This window comes from Rana temporaria, chromosome 4, assembly GCF_905171775.1.
Source record: "Rana temporaria chromosome 4, aRanTem1.1, whole genome shotgun sequence".
NCBI classification, from domain to species: Eukaryota; Metazoa; Chordata; class Amphibia; order Anura; family Ranidae; genus Rana; species Rana temporaria.
The window spans coordinates 61,675,382-61,680,880 of record NC_053492.1 but is presented as its reverse complement, the minus strand read 5'-3'; the positions used below and the strand labels follow the sequence as shown (position 1 = coordinate 61,680,880).

Here is a 5,499-nt window from a genome sequence, read left to right as displayed (position 1 = left end):
GTGACTACTGATTTGGAACAAATCTTCTAGCTTTGCCTGAAAATGTACGTTTTTTGGACTGAGGTCACACACCATCAGACAGAAATGAGAGACAATCCGCGCAGACAGACAGCGCGGTGACGTGTCTGCGCCGTCGCCGCGACGATGACGCGGCGACGTGCGCGACGCTGAAAGGTCAATGTTTCCACGCATGCGTCAAAGTCATTCGACACATGCGAGGGATGGCAGCCGGTCGGACATGTACGGTGAGTCTGTACAGATGACCGAACATGTCCGACGGACAGGATTCCAGCGGGCATGTTTCTTAGCATGCTAAGAAACATTTGTACGCTCGAAAAAGGTCGGGTGGACAAATGTCCGCTGGAAACCTGTCCGCTCGGCTGTACAGACGACCGAACATGTCTGCTGAAACTGGTCCGCGGACCAGTTTCAGCAGACATGTTCGGTCGTGTGTACGGGGCCTAAGGCCCCATACACACGATAGAATCCATCCGCTGAAAAATCCCAGCGAATGGGTTTCAGCGGATAGATCCTATGGTGTGTACACTCCAGCGGATCTGTTTCCGCGGATATATCTCCCCTGGGATGGATTCCAGCAGATCGAATATTTGCTGACATGCTAAACAAATCGGATCCGCTGGTCTGTATAGACTCACCGGATCCATCCGTCCGAAGGGATCCCCCGCATGCGTCGTAATGATTTGACGCATGCGTGGAATTCCTTATATGACAGCGTCGCGCACGTCGCCGCGTCATAATCGCGGCGACGGCGCGACACGTCATCACCAGAGGATTTCGGCGCGGATTTCAATGTGATGGTGAGTACACTCCATCGCAGAGAAATCCGCTGAAATCCTCGAGAGGATTTATCCGCTGAAACGTTCCGCTGGAACGTATTCGCGGATAAATCCTCTCGTGTGTATGGGGCCTAAGTCTCATTTATCTGTTGCTAGAGTGTGTGCTTGGAGTGCCTTTCTTTCTATCAGATTTACCATATTCTATCCTGTAAGTACCTTGAAGACATTTTATTTGAGTTATGATACTGACATATACAGTTGGTATAGAAAATAATCACACCCCTGAATAAAATAATCACATTGTGTTGCTTTGCAGCCTGAAATAAAGACAGACAAAATGTAAGTTTTTTTTTGCTGTATTTACTAGTGCAACGTATACCATTCAAGTGAAAGATATAACACCAATATGTCAAAAATAAAAAACAAAAACAGAATAACTGAGTTGGAAAAAGATTCACCCCCTTATGTCAGTATATTGTTGGACCACATTTTACTTTAATTACAGCCTTTGGTCTGTTGGCATATGTCTCTGTTAACTTTGCAGATCGAGGGCCAGATTCAGAAAAGAGGTACGACAGTGTATCTCCTGATACGCCGTCGTATCTCTGAGTTCGGGAGGTCGTATCTATGCGCCTGAGTCAGAGAATCAGTTACGCATAGATATCCCTAAGATCCGACAGGTGTAAGTGTCTTACACCGTCGTATCTTAGGCTGCAATTTCAGGCTGGCCGCTAGGTGGCGCTTCCGTATGTTTACGCAAGGAATATGCTAATTAGGTAGATACGGCGATTCAGAAACATACGTCCCGCCGGCGCATTTTTTTACGTCGTTTACGTTCGGCTTTTTTCGGCGTATAGTTACCCCTGCTATATGAGGCGTAGCTAATGTTAAGTATGGCCAACGTTCCCGCGCCGAGTTTTGAAATTTTTACGTTGTTTGCGTAAGTCGTCCGCGAATACGGCTTTACGTCATTCACGTTCACGTCGATTCCAATACGTCCTTGCGGCGTACTTTGGCGCAATGCACACTGGGATATTTTACGGAGGGCGCATGCGCCGTTCAAAAAAAAACTTAAAAAACGCGGGGTCAAGGGAAATTTAAATAAATCCCCATTTAAATTACGCGGCCTTACGCTGCAACACATACGTTACGCTGCCGTAAATAAGGGCACAAGTTATTTTTTAATACAGAACTTGCACCCGAAGTTACAGCAGGGTAACGTATCTAAGATACGCTCCCCCGGCCGGATAGATACGCTCAGGTATCTGAATCCGGCCCCGAGACTTTGCAATATTTGCCCACTCTTCACTGTGTGGTAATTTTTGCTGTGTACTTTGGGTCATTGTCGTGTTGGAAGGTAAACTTTTTTCCCCTTGACGACTTTCTGGCCCCATCCATTTTTATCCTATCCTGACAAATGCTCCAGCCCCTACTATAGAGAAATACCCCCATATTACCACCTCCATGCTTTACTGTAGGAATGGTGTTATTTGGATAGTGAGTTTATTGGATTTCCGCCAGACAGATCGTTTAGTGCTGAAGCCAAATAATTCAATTTGTGGTCACCTTAAACGCACCATAAGGATTCTGAGGCCACATGCAAAAGGGTGATGAGACTAAAATTGTATTATTTGTAGAAAAGAGAAACAAGTGCGGGACTTTAAATGAAGCATGTGCGGGAAACTGTTTACAATAAATGGGGGGAATGAATCAAAGATAATAAATCTGGAATAGGTTTAAATATTTTATTACTTTCACATAATGCACCGTCCATGACTATATTGCACTATTGAAGAAATAGATAAACATATATGTTTCACAGATTAGTTGGGGGACAAGGTACGTGGGCAGTGACCCAAATATATAAATGCAATGAGTACAGCGAGCTGTACTATTTTATTGAGACATAAAATAGATATCACATATTAAAATGGAAATTACATCGCATGACACTGCAGTGATAATACATTAATGCATGAGGTATAGAGCTCTACGCGTTTCGCGACTGTTGGTCGCTCATCAGGAGCAGGCATGCATTACATTGGTTATCTGGAACGACATAAGCACATAGCTGGTTAAACGGGGCATCCAACATTTGTGGGGGCTGAGGACTCATCAAAAAGCCCCAGATGGTACTCACCAGGTTGCCGATTGCCGCTGGCACTAGAGTGAAGCTCCGGATGGACCCCAGGATTGGGGTGGTCAATGCCGGGGACTAGGGCTGGAGAATGAGGGGTGCAGGGCCCGTCAGGAGAGCGCACCCAGGTGGCACAGGCATGAGGCATGGTGTATTGAATGCACTGTGGTCGGTAAGGAATGATGGCTGTATTGGAAATAAAAGAATGTATTATGTTTGAATGGGATATGGAGATATGATGAAAAGGAAAAGGGGGAAAGGGGGGAGGAAAACTAGCAAAGGAGAAGGAAAAAAGAAAAAAGAAAAGGAAAGAGAAAAAAAAAGGAGAAAAAACAGGGATGGGGAAGAAAGACAAAGAGAAATGGGAATATAAAGATAGTAAAGTGAGGTGAAGGTACTGGGTGTGGTGAGGTATAGGAGAGAGGAAGAGGATCACCTGTGAGTTCCGAGTGTGCTGCATGGAGTAATGACATGTGAAGAGCCAAATGCCTGTACCTGCCATAGGTTACACCCTCTTATAGGGACCACCCCCCCAATGTTACCCGCCCAGAGACACGCATACGAGGGGGAGGAGAAGGGAGGCGTCTGCATTGGTGCGGGGTAACCGCCCAATGATGCGGCGCCGTTTGACTCCTGTAACCCCTCGTGGATGGTATACCAATACACCGCACGGAGACCTAGTTCCGTGTCAGGTGATGGAGGCGTGACATCGACACGCACTGCCCGCCCATCCATCCGTGCGTCTTCGGAGCACAGGACGGGGAGCGTGTGCAGTGAGTGTTGCTGCCCCCGGATAGGACCACAACCCACAGGGGGCCGGAGATGCCAACACCCTTAGCCAGACAGCGCCAGGGAACCTGTGAACAGATGTGGAATGGCCCAAAATACCCAGCCGTACTCAAAATGTGACAGATACTAATGAAACAGTTGTAAGCACATTGCTGCTAGCACTTAGAAAAACAACAATAATGCAGTACTGGATATTAACACAAAATAGACAAAAATGTAGTCCCGTAAAATACATGCTTCCATCCCTAGTTATGGTATATAAGGTGGGCGGGGGGAGGGTTGGTTGGGACTTTAAATGAGGTAATGGGTCAATTACCTCCATCCCTAATTAGGTATAGAAAAGAGAAACAAGTGCGGGACTTTAAATGAAGCATGTGCGGGAAACTGTTTACAATAAATGGGGGGAATGAATCAAAGATAATAAATCTGGAATAGGTTTAAATATTTTATTACTTTCACATAATGCACCGTCCATGACTATATTGCACTATTGAAGAAATAGATAAACATATATGTTTCACAGATTAGTTGGGGGACAAGGTACGTGGGCAGTGACCCAAATATATAAATGCAATGAGTACAGCTCGCTGTACTCATTTTATTGAGACATAAAATAGATATCACATATTAAAATGGAAATTACATCGCATGACACTGCAGTGATAATACATTAATGCATGAGGTATAGAGCTCTACGCGTTTCGCGACTGTTGGTCGCTCATCAGGAGCAGGCATGCATTACATTGGTTATCTGGAACGACATAAGCACATAGCTGGTTAAACGGGGCATCCAACATTTGTGGGGGCTGAGGACTCATCAAAAAGCCCCAGATGGTACTCACCAGGTTGCCGATTGCCGCTGGCACTAGAGTGAAGCTCCGGATGGACCCCAGGATTGGGGTGGTCACTGCCGGGGACTAGGGCTGGAGAATGAGGGGTGCAGGGCCCGTCAGGAGAGCGCACCCAGGTGGCACAGGCATGAGGCATGGTGTATTGAATGCACTGTGGTCGGTAAGGAATGATGGCTGTATTGGAAATAAAAGAATGTATTATGTTTGAATGGGATATGGAGATATGATGAAAAGGAAAAGGGGGAAAGGGGGGAGGAAAACAAGCAAAGGAGAAGGAAAAAAGAAAAAAGAAAAGGAAAGAGAAAAAAAAAGGAGAAAAAACAGGGATGGGGAAGAAAGACAAAGAGAAATGGCAATATAAAGATAGTAAAGTGAGGTGAAGGTACTGGGTGTGGTGAGGTATAGGAGAGAGGAAGAGGATCACCTGTGAGTTCCGAGTGTGCTGCATGGAGTAATGACATGTGAAGAGCCAAATGCCTGTACCTGCCATAGGTTACACCCTCTTATAGGGACCACCCCCCCAATGTTACCCGCCCAGAGACACGCATACGAGGGGGAGGAGAAGGGAGGCGTCTGCATTGGTGCGGGGTAACCGCCCAATGATGCGGCGCCGTTTGACTCCTGTAACCCCTCGTGGATGGTATACCAATACACCGCACGGAGACCTAGTTCCGTGTCAGGTGATGGAGGCGTGACATCGACACGCACTGCCCGCCCATCCGTCCGTGCGTCTTCGGAGCACAGGACGGGGAGCGTGTGCAGTGAGTGTTGCTGCCCCCGGATAGGACCACAACCCACAGGGGGCCGGAGATGCCAACACCCTTAGCCAGACAGCGCCAGGGAACCTGTGAACAGATGTGGATTGGCCCAAAATACCCAGCCGTACTCAAACTGTGACAGATACTAATGAAACAGTTGTAAGCAC

The 5,499-nt window shown here is 46.9% G+C and overlaps 1 long non-coding RNA gene across 1 annotated transcript; it reads right to left on the bottom strand.

Moving 5' to 3' along the window:
* Positions 1 to 2,534: 2,534 nt before the first annotated feature.
* On the bottom strand, positions 2,535 to 3,675 carry LOC120935292. Its single transcript, XR_005748397.1, has 3 exons — positions 3,371 to 3,675; positions 2,938 to 3,120; positions 2,535 to 2,846 (listed from the first exon to the last, which is right to left on the bottom strand). It is a non-coding gene; the product is annotated as an uncharacterized LOC120935292 (long non-coding RNA).
* Positions 3,676 to 5,499: the final 1,824 nt, after the last annotated feature.